Consider the following 11,934-nt stretch of genomic DNA (forward strand, 5'->3'; position numbering starts at 1 on the left):
CATGTAATTATCTTGGCAGGGGAAAGGAGACAGCAAAACAGTACTACCAAATGCTTCTGAGTAAAAATGCTGCTCCATCTGTTAAAAGTCATTAGCACCTTTATCTAGCTATTCAATAATTGATTTGAGATCTCTTTTTAGCATATTTAATAGAAAAAAGTAAAGAAAGAGGCACATATCCTGTCATTCCGACTGCAGTTCTGAAAAGGAGGCTCAATTCACTTAACGTTCAGAACCATGTTGGTTCACTAAAACTTGCGTAGGTTTTTGGTTATAAATTCAAAAGCATGAAGTTGGGAATAGAACAATCACAGCTTAATTAAATCCCATTACCAAATCTAATGTACTTATTCAATAATGGGTTTGAAAAATAAGTAGGTAGTTCCTCGCTCCCCCTCAATTTAATTAATCACACAGAAAGGCAACATTAATTTCAAAATCCTGTTACAAAAAAATCGATATAAATATAACTAGAAAAAATGCATGCTGGAAGAGCTGCTTTCAAAGGTAGGGACTGCTTTTATTTTCATTCGTTACAAGTGAAATTCTTTAAAATAATTAATTCAGATTATCAAAGAGAAGGTTGAGAAGTGACTTGATCACATATCGGATATTGAGGAACCTTGCCAGTCTTGCTGCCAAAGGCGTAACAAGACCCAATGACTGGAAGCTGAAGATAGACAAATTCAGCCTTGAAGTAAGATGGCTTGCAAGTAGTGAGGGCAATTAAATATTAAGAGTTTGCCAAGGGACTTGCCATCAGAGCCTTTAAGGTGAGATTAGATATCTCTCTCAAACATGTATTTCCCAGTTTATGGGAGAAATTCTACGGTCTGTATCTATATGTGGCGGGGGGTGGCAGTTGGGCTGATTGGGTGTGCTGGTCTCTTCTGGCCTTGGACTCAGTGAATCTGTTACTGCCCATTTCCCCCACTCCCCCTGTTCATCTCCACCATTCATGGGCCATGGTGAGAACAGGAAGTTCTGCATTGCCCTCAATATTCTCACGACCCTTGCAGCTCTGCATTAAGATAAAGACTGAAATCAAATCTCATGCTTCAAGGTTTCAGCCTGTGGGGGGCCAGGAAACACTTCCTTCCCACAATTCACAGTTTGCCAGATGCAAACTAGATTATGGTTCTTTTGTGTCTTTTGCCTTCTGAAGCATCAGGGATTGGCCACAACTGGAGGCAGGATAGAGAATGGGGTGGACTAATGCTCTGAGGTGATAGAGAGAATCTTCTCTCTCAGATGCTTGATTGCTGTCTTGCTCACATGCTCAGGGTCAAACTGATGCCTAGATTTGGTATTGGGCTGGATTTTTTCCCCAGGTCAGATTGGCAGGGATATTGGGGGCTTTTCTCCTACCTTTGCAGCATGGATCATCTACTAGGATCTCACCTAATCACTTCCCTGCCATTGTAGGTGTCTTGGCCATTGGGGATTCCTCAGTCTCTCCTGTTCTCTGCTTGTGGCTTACAGCAATTTAGCCTCCTGAGGACTGAAATGCTTTAGTTTAGCCCATGTTGTTGGGCTCAATGCAGGGATAGCTGAGTGAAATGTAGGTTAAACTAAATGATCCAATAGTCCCTTCTGGTCTTCAAGTCTATTAAATGATGAAATTCACCATACCAAACACCAGATGTATTAGGAAATCATGACCAGACCAACTCTTCTCCTTTTTCTGAAGAAGTGTGAGAATTGTCTCACAGCCACATTTGCTGACAAATCAACCGGTAGATACTATCTATTTCAGTGTTTTTCAACCTTTTTGATACCAGGAACTGGCTTGCTGCCTTCTTAAACTGTGTCAGGGAGACCTCAGGGACCAGTCCTGGTCCACGGACTGGTTGTTGAGAAACACTGTGATTCTATTGGACAAGAATGGGAGAGGAAGAGAAGGAGGCTGAAAAAGAGAAAAAGGAAGTTAAAATAAGCTTCCTCGGTTTCCATTCACTTCAACAGTTCCTATGTGTCTGAGATTCGAACAAATTAAAATATGAAAAATCTAGTTTCAGTTGGTTTTATATTAAACCATGGAAAAACATAACATTTCTCATGGTTTCATTACATAATCATAAAGTAGACCAGGTTAACCAGAATCTGGGCATGCCTAATGAACATTTGAGTAACACTGTCTGTCTTGAATTAGTAACTATCTGCAAACTGGATGAGTTTTGTCAGTTCCAGGTTTTATGATAAACATTTCAGAGTTCCAGTTAATACTGTAATGAAGAATTTTCTCTGTAGCTGGTTAGAACTTGGAGGTGTCAGCCCAGCTGCTCTGCCGTCATATAAGACCCCAGCTCTACAATGAAATCTGCGTGGGCATACCCATGACCCTGCACAAAATCTTATACACTTCAGGAGAGCTCCATATGAGCACAGACCTCATTGCAGAGCCTAAGGATACAGATTCTGGGCATCTGATAGTTAGAATCTGTTTCAAGGGCTGGAAGCCATAAAAGATGGTTTTGTATGGCAGCTTTGACTCATTAAGTGGATACAAAGTTATGTTCCTGCCATGTGTGTTACGTATTTACAGCACCATGCTACAGCTAGTTACACTAAGTCAAGTGGAACTTCATGAGTGGATACTTTCTCACTTATGCATTTGCTCCAGATACATTAATGGTACCAAAATTAATAATTATTAAAAGGAAGTAGCTTGAATCGCTGAAAAACAGTTTATCCACTAACCTTACCCATCTAAAAATGGTTATAAGTTTGTACAGTCTTAAAATTCAGCAATTAAAGTATCTTTGGCTATTTTCATTAGTCAAGAGACTATCATGTGCTTAGGAGAAAAGTTGTTATTACAAAAACTTTGGAATTACATTTGGACTGTTTTCTGAACCATGGATGCATTGGTTTTTGACACTGTTGTTTTATCTAAGTATGTTAAATAACAACATTGCAAATCAGATTAATAAAATCACCAAAGATCCATAGATAACTTGATCACAGCTGTCATCAGAATTATCTTCCAGAACTGAAAGATTTCTTTCATTTACACATGGATCATTGAATACCATTTCATTTTTATGACCGTGAGATTTGAAAGAATATAAGCTGTGAACTATAATAGGAAGAAATCATACCTTACTGTGTGAAATCCTTTAATAAATTATTGAACAAACATACCCAAATACATGACACAACTACAAATTTAAGATCAGTACACTTTCCTTTGTGCTGCCATGGAATATTTTTACATAAATTAGATGTAACTCCATTTTTATTTCTATTTTTAAAAAACTGTTAAAAATGAAGTTCAGTACTTCAGAAATTGTTGAATTATTCCAATCTATTCTTTGTAATTGTTTAATTGAATAAATGTTTTCCCCATTGTTTGTATTCTTATGGAATACCAAGAATTTAGTATTTCATATTCAGATGTTAGGTGCATCAATAGAAAATATAAAGGGTAGATTAACTCATCGTATTACAAAAGAAAGAAATATGTATAAATTTTCCATACACTTCAAAAGAAGCAAACCGAAAAGGGGAGATTCAGTACCAATTAACAAACTCAGTCTGAAAATGAACAGCTACTGTGACAGGTTAAGAACAACAGGATTGAAAGGCAGAGGAGAGGCAGATGTCTTGGTGGTTTGTAATAAAATGAAAATGTGATTTGTGCTGCCAGAATTCTGAAATCAAAGTAAAATTTTGGAGAAACATAAATAGTCAAGGAAGTAAAAAGATAGATAGGGATCATCTGTCCTAAGGGAAGTTATGGAAGTAAGAAATAAATAATCTGCCTTGAGGTACTGTGTGATATGCATGGTATGGCTTGTGTGAACTTGCAGAAACAGCACATCATACTTGATCTAGAATCAAGAATACAAATTACATGCTCAATTTTCTCTTGAGGAGGGTGAGTTTGAAATACAGTGAGTGCAATGCCAAATGTCATAGCTAGTTCTTTCTCTGCAGGAATTAAAGCATTTAAGGTCTGATCCAATGCCATTGAATTCAATGGAAAGATTCCTACTGACTTCAAGAGGCTCAAGGATGAGACTTTTGGTGCACTTGTCTTAATTTTAGTTGCCCCCATTTACACAAGTTTGTGTTTTGTCCTCTTTGGTTGGGCAGGTGAAGGATGAATGTTAGCAATGATTATTGAGAAGAATCCAAGAAACAGTCTCAGCTCGGGAAACAGTGCTTTTGAGGTTGCTATGAGAGCCAAATACTAAATAAAACGAAAAGTGTAAATTGTTTTTCTGGCATATACTGAAAAAATGCCAGTATGACTGATCCACAGGCTTAAACGTTGAGTTGATAGGATGTATCCAATTTGAACAGCAACTCCTCACAACCTGCACATTGGAGGGCCAAAATTGTGATCTATTTTTACACAAGAGAATTGTACAATGTTTATCCAAATTGTAATACTAGCAAGTTACTGCTACTGAAATAAGAAAAGATACAAATTCTGCACTAGAAGGTGGTCTCTCTTCCAGAATATTAATGTATGTAAACTCTTAATTTTTTATGTAAACTCTAAGCCTAAATAATACCCACCCGTCTTAATGCCAGATGCTCCTTGGTGCTCCTTGCTGAATCTTGGTTTCAAAAGATCAGAACTTAAAAAAATTCATAGAAAGAGTTACATATCTAGATGGACTCCTCCTGAAGGTCGAAACAGCAGACTGGACTTCTACATAGAGTGCTTCCGCCGACGTGCACGGGCTGAAATTGTGGAAAAGCAGCATCACTTGCCCCATAACCTCAGCCATGCGGAACGCAATGCCATCCACAGCCTCAGAAACAACTCTGACATCATAATCAAAAAGGCTGACAAAGGAGGTGCTGTTGTCATCATGAATAGGTCGGAATATGAACAAGAGGCTGCTCGGCAGCTCTCCAACACGAGTTTCTACAAGCCATTACCCTATGATCCCACTGAGAGTTACCAAAAGCAACTACAGCATTTGCTCAAGAAACTTCCTGAAAAAGCACAAGATCAAATCCGCACAGACACACCCCTGGAACCCCGACCTGGGATATTCTATCTTCTACCCAAGATCCATAAACCTGGAAATCCTGGGCGCCCCATCATCTCAGGCATTGGCACCCTGACAGCAGGATTGTCTGGCTATGTAGACTCCCTCCTCAGGCCCTACGCTACCAGCACTCCCAGCTACCTTCGAGACACCACTGACTTCCTGAGGAAACTTCAATCCATTGGTGATCTTCCTGATAACACCATCCTGGCTACTATGGATGTAGAAGCCCTCTACACCAACATTCCACACAAAGATGGACTACAAGCCATCAAGAACACTATCCCCGATAATGTCACGGCTAACCTGGTGGCTGAACTTTGTGACTTTGTCCTTACCCATAACTATTTCACATTTGGGGACAATGTATACCTTCAGATCAGCGGCACTGCTATGGGTACCCGCATGGCCCCACAGTATGCCAACATTTTTATGGCTGATTTAGAACAACGCTTCCTCAGCTCTCGTCCCCTAAAGCCCTACTCTACTTGCGCTATATTGATACCATCTTCATCATCTGGACCCATGGAAAAGAAGCCCTTGAGGAATTCCACCATGATTTCAACAATTTCCATCCCACCACCAACCTCAGCCTGGTCCAGTCCACACAAGAGATCCACTTCCTGGACACTACAGTGCTAATAAACAATGGTCACATAAATACCACCCTATACCGGAAACCTACTGACCGCTATTCCTACCTGCATGCCTCCAGCTTTCACCCTGACCACACCACACGATCCATCGTCTACAGCCAAGCTCTGCGATACAACCGCATTTGCTCCAACCCCTCAGACAGAGACAAACACCTACAAGATCTCTGTCAAGCTTTCTTACAACTACAATACCCACCTGCAGAAGTAAAGAAACAGATTGATAGAGCCAGAAGAATTCCCAGAAGTTACCTACTACAGGACAGGCCTAACAAAGAAAATAACAGAATGCCACTAGCGGTCACCTTCAGCCCCCAACTAAAACCCCTCCAACGCATTATTAAGGATCTACAACCTATCCTAAAGGATGACTCAACACTCTCACAAGTCTTGGGAGACAGGCCAGTCCTTGCCTACAGACAGCCCCCCAACCTGAAGCAAATACTCACCAACAACCACATACCACACAACAGAACCACTAACCCAGGAACTTATCCTTGCAACAAAGCCCGTTGCCAATTGTGCCCACATATCTATTCAGGGGACACCATCACAGGGCCTAATAACATCAGCCACACTATCAGAGGCTCGTTCACCTGCACATCACCAATGTGATATATGCCATCATGTGCCAGCAATGCCCCTCTGCCATGTACATTGGTCAAACTGGACAGTCTCTACGTAAAAGAATAAATGGACACAAATCAGATGTCAAGAATTATCACATTCATAAACCAGTCGGAGAACACTTCAATCTCTCTGGTCACGCAATCACAGACATGAAGGTCGCTATCTTAAAACAAAAAAACTTCAAATCCAGACTCCAGCGAGAAACTGCTGAATTGGAATTCATTTGCAAATTGGATACTATTAATTTAGGCTTAAATAGAGACTGGGAGTGGCTAAGTCATTATGGAAGGTAGCCTGTTTCCTCTTGTTTTTTCCTAACCCCCCCCCCCCCCCCAGATGTTCTGGTTTAACTTGGATTTAAACTTGGAGAGTGGTCAGTTTGGATGAGCTATTACCAGCAGGAGAGTGAGTTTGTGTGTGTATGGGGGTGGGGGGGATGTGAGAAAACCTGGATCTATGCAGGAAATAGCCCGACTTGATTATGTAAAGAGTTGTCACTTTGGATGGGCTAGCACCAGCAGGAGAGTGAATTTGTGTGTGGGGGTGGAGGGTGAGAAAACCTGGATTTGTGCTGGAAATGGCCCACCTGATGATCACTTTAGATAAGCTATTACCAGCAGGACAGTGGGGTGGGAGGAGGTATTGTTTCATATTCTCTGTGTATATATAAAGTCTGCTGCAGCTTCCACGGTATGCATCCGATGAAGTGAGCTGTAGCTCACGAAAGCTCATGCTCAAATAAATTGGTTAGTCTCTAAGGTGCCACAAGTACTCCTTTTCTTTTTGCGAATACAGACTAACACGGCTGTTACTCTGAAACATATCACAGTGTGTGGTTCAACATGAATACAAAATAATAAGAAAACTAAGTGGATTAATTCAGCTTCATCATTCAGTTCTAAATACACCAATATTAATACAAATAGTCTTACTTAATATTGAAAAATCTCAATTTATAAGTTTGCACCAATGACAATGCAAGAAAAAAGTTCCAGATTCCCACTTCAGCTACTACCAGATGACCAGATGTTTACAATCTTGTGCACTATGTTGGGGTGAGTACAGAAAGCAAGGATCCTTCACTGGTGCAGAGGTCATCTGAAGGCATGGATGGGCTGGGGCATGGATCCAGGTCTCCTAGCTAATGCTAAAGGTTAAACTAGCCTACCCAACCTGGTCGTGGAGGGACGGGTTAAGGAAGGGTCATGGAAAAGAAGAAATGAATGCTGCACCCAAAAGGTAGCAGAGCTGCCACTGCAGCATGTGTGCGCTAGGAATCCCGGAAGGAATTGTATCTCTGAACTCAATTCAGGTCTGTGCCTTCGAGGAACAATCTGAGCCATGATTTTTCAAGTAGTGTTCATCCTTAGAGATGAGACAATAAGCGCAAAGAGCCAAACTGTTTACAGTACTGATTTTGGTATGCAAGAGATGACTCGTCATCTGTTGCAGAAGAAGAGTGTGAATCTGCAGGCTTGCTGTCAAGGTTGCTTTCAACAATTATGGTTGCAGGAAGGAAAGAATTCACCTAAAAACGGCATACAAGGATTTGTAAGCTGCTTTGTGGTGTGTCAACATAGTAAGAGGATGAATATTGTTAATTGTAACTAAAGAATCCTTGAAGAGATATCTTCTGCAAATATTATGGATTTAATACACTGTGCTGATCGCTTGGGTTATTTGTGAAACAAAGAGCTGTATCTACTTATCTATGCAGAAACACCAGTTTGCATAAATTTCAATGTTTATTGCTAATTCGATGACATGAAAATAAATCAGGACAAAGAAACATTATTACTGTAACTTCATTACATTACAGTGGGCCCTGATCTTCCCAATACCTATGCAGCATGTGAGTAGTGCCATTGACTTTAACAGGCTTACAGATACATTGAATGATAAGTTTGTTTGCAGAGTCAGTGTCTGACTTCTTCCAGATGAGCTTCCTGAAGACAATCTCTCTCTATTTCATTGAATACATTGTTGGTGATCAGCTAATAGTACATTATAATATGTCAATATATAGGATCAATATCATTGGTAGAAAACAAAATTATTAATAAGGAGCTTGTGTCTTCAGTTTTTATCTCATGCACAGAATGACAGATATTTTGCTTGACCCACAGAAAGTTTAACAATTAAGTATACTTCAATGATTTTAAATATAGTATGAATGTTTTGTTTCTGAAAGGTGCCAGATTGACAGGCCTAGAAGCTAAAGAATCTGTTTACCCACAGAATGGGCATAGCCAGCAGTTTTCAATGCAGACAGATTGGAAGAGGCTTTTTACAAAGAGCGCTACTTCCTGATCACAAGAGCACAGCCAGATATTGGTGTATGTTGCCTGGGTGGCCCTGCACATGCCTGTGTTAAGGTTGCCAACTTTCTAATTGCACAAAACCAAACACCCCTGCCCTGCCCCGCGGCCCTGACCCTTCTCTGAGGCCCTGCCCCCGCTCACTCCAACCCCCTCCCTCTGTCACTTGGTCTCCCCCACCCTCACTCACTGTCACCAGGCTTGGGCAGGGGGTTGGGCTGCAGGAGTGGGGTGAGGGCTCCAGCTGAGGGTGCAGGCTCTGGGGTGGGGCCAGGGATGAGGGCTTGGGGGTACAGGAGGGGGCTATGAGCTGGGGCCAAGGGGTTCAGAGTGTGGGAGAGGGTGCGGGCCCTGGCAGGGGGTGTGGGCTCTGGGGTGGGGCCAGGGATGAGGGGCTTGGGGTGTAGGAGGGGGCTCAGGGCTGGGGCAGAGTGTTAGGGTGTTGTGGGATACAGGCTCCGGGAGGGAGTTTGAGTGCAGGAGGGGGCTTTGGGCTGAGGTGGGGGAGGTGCTGGGTCCCGGAGGTGCTTACCACGGCTCCCAGGAAGTGGCTGCCAGGTCCCTGCAGTGCAGCCCTTAGACACATGGATGACCAGGGAAGTTTGGCATGCTGTCCTCGTGCCCGCAGGTGCCACTTCCGCAGCTCCCATTGGTCACGGTTCTTGGCCAATGGGAGCTGTGGAGCTGGCACATCCTATTTTAAAAATTGAGAATTGCAAAGTTTCATTTTTACAATTTGACATCCATGGAGACTGGGGCCCCAATTATCCTGAGAGCAGGTGCATGTGGGCTTTTTCCTGCCACGGGGACTCAGCCTTGATGTGGAGAGTCCAATTCTCAGAATAGATGGTAGTTCAGTACAGCCATCTCACACTGTCATCATTCTATTGAGACTGCTACCAAAGGAGCTAATTAAGCAGCTTATGTACTCATGTGCTCCTTATGGGCACCTGAGTCCCATTAATAGTACCATCACAGTTAGCAATTGGGGTGGGCAATAGAGTTTTCCTGCAATTCATCATGTTCGTAGGGCTAGAGTGTTTACACTGGTGTGGAGGCACTGGGCCCACTGGACTAGTGTTACTTTGACTCAGACCTGTGCACCTCAGTGTAGACACAAAGTCCTAGGTTGGAGCATGGGTCAGAAAATCCTTAACCTATGGTTGAAATGCAAAGTAGATGCTCAAGCCCAGGGTTCCCTGACATGGGTCAGCTGATTTGATTCTCACTAACTCTAGGCTTTCATTGCTATGTAGACATACTCTTTATTTCAATACTTGTTCTGTGTATGCTGGAAAAAAAAAAACAAGTTATATATTTTTTCTTTCATTTGATATTTGGCTTTTCTAGCAACACTAAAGATTGTAGCTCTCTGTCTGAGGCTATCTGATGGATTCCTCTCAATAATCAATGCTTACCATTAATCTTTACATCCTTTATGGATGCAGCAAAGACTAATGCAGGCAAAAGCTGAACTGGCTCAGGCTAAAATATATTAAAGGTGACATGAAATAGATTCTGAAATGTTTGGCTTATGCCCTTTCTTGCTGTTTTATGTTGTGTAAAGGGAGTAGGAAAGTGTGTGGGTGCAGTTTTTTGGGTTTTTTAAGGGTGGTTTGTTTGCTTATATTTTACTTTGGAAATATCAGTAATGCAATGTCACTTCCGGTCTTCTTTGGGAGTCTCAGAGACTGTATATTACCTCTCACTCCTTAATTAGAGCTCTGAGGATGTTAAATCTGTAACAAAGACAAAATTTCTCAAATCTTAATTAACCATTGAAATTATATAGCTGTTAAAAATTACACAGTGATTAAAAATCCATTCTTCCTCATCTCGCTGAGTTGCTAATCTTTCACTTTTTTTACTCTTCTGGTGACACTAATTCCATCACAAGTTAGCCAGTTATCAGAGTGTCTTCTACACTAGACAGGACCTACATTTCTAATGTAAGAAGCAAAACAAAATTTTCAGGCATTAAAAGTACATTATAAAGAAACATAAAAAGGCACAATCTCAATGTTTTTTTCTTCAGGGTTACATTAAAAGGCTAATAAATATAGATGATAATGCTGTCTTTCTTCTGTGATGCACTATAACAGTGATCTGCGAACTCCATTCAGGTGGTCCACGAATAGTTCCCTCTAAGGTGCGCACCTGGATGTCTTGGATGCACACAAGAGAATGAATGGCCACCCATCTAATTAGTGGAGCCATGCAGGCGTTGCTCCACTAATTAGGTGCCTGTTGCCTGGACCCTGGAGAAGACACACATGTAAGGTGAGGTAGTAGCCTTGGGGGGAATATGGAGTAGGTGGGAGGGGGCAGTGGCATGAGAAGAGGGGGTGGGGGGAATTTGGGATGTGCATGGCTGTGGCAGCCAGAGAAAGAGACAACTTTCCCCAGCTCCAGAGCTGTGGCTGCTGGGGAGAGACCCCTCCTTCCCAGCTCCAACTCAGGGGCTACTGTGGCGTGGGAGAGAGGGAGAGACCTCCTCTTCTTCCCAGCCCCAACTCGGGGGCTGCCACGGTGGGGAAGAGAGGGCATGTCCATCGCATTAGAAAGTTAAAACTACTGATATTAAAATATGAGTTGGGTGCTTTTATTTGTAGAACAAAAAAAAAATTTTTTTTAACATAGCACTTTTATCCAAAGCACTTTACAATAGTTAGCTAATGGTACAAACAACATTTGGAAAGATCATTAAGTGGCCCACCAAGACCCCCAGCCATTTTCAAGTGGTCCGCGAAAAAAAAAGTTTGAGAACCACCGCACTATAATATTTTTGTATTCTATGGATATCAAATGACTACTGCACACACAGAAATGACCATGTTTTATAAATTAAATGTAATGGATGCTACCATAGTCTCATATGGCCATACAGATACAGTTATTTTTATGTGTTTAATATTAAAGGGGGGGAAACAGAAATTCAGAGGGAAAGACAACATACCATGAGAATTAGACAAGATAGAGTTTCTGAAAGGTCCACTATCAACTGCACAGCTGGGGAAGATGGGCAGGATTGTGTCTTTAGAAATTGGACAGTATCATTACAATTTTATCCATTACGATGTATGTGAACATTGACTGGAACTGCTGCTGGAATATCCACTCCTGAAGAATGACACTCCCTTCTAAGTATTAACAGCTGGTGTGTGTGTGAACATGGATGAATCTTACCAAGTTAAGAAATTTGTGAATAAGAATAGCATGTTTTTTCCATACTTAACTTATTGTGGGGTAAATGAAAACTGAAAATGCATGTGTTTAGATTACTGAACTAACCTTATTCCTTGAGGAATCTATGTTAGTAGCAAG

This window comes from Caretta caretta, chromosome 7 (assembly GCF_965140235.1).
Source record: "Caretta caretta isolate rCarCar2 chromosome 7, rCarCar1.hap1, whole genome shotgun sequence".
In the NCBI taxonomy this organism is placed as follows: domain Eukaryota; kingdom Metazoa; phylum Chordata; order Testudines; family Cheloniidae; genus Caretta; species Caretta caretta.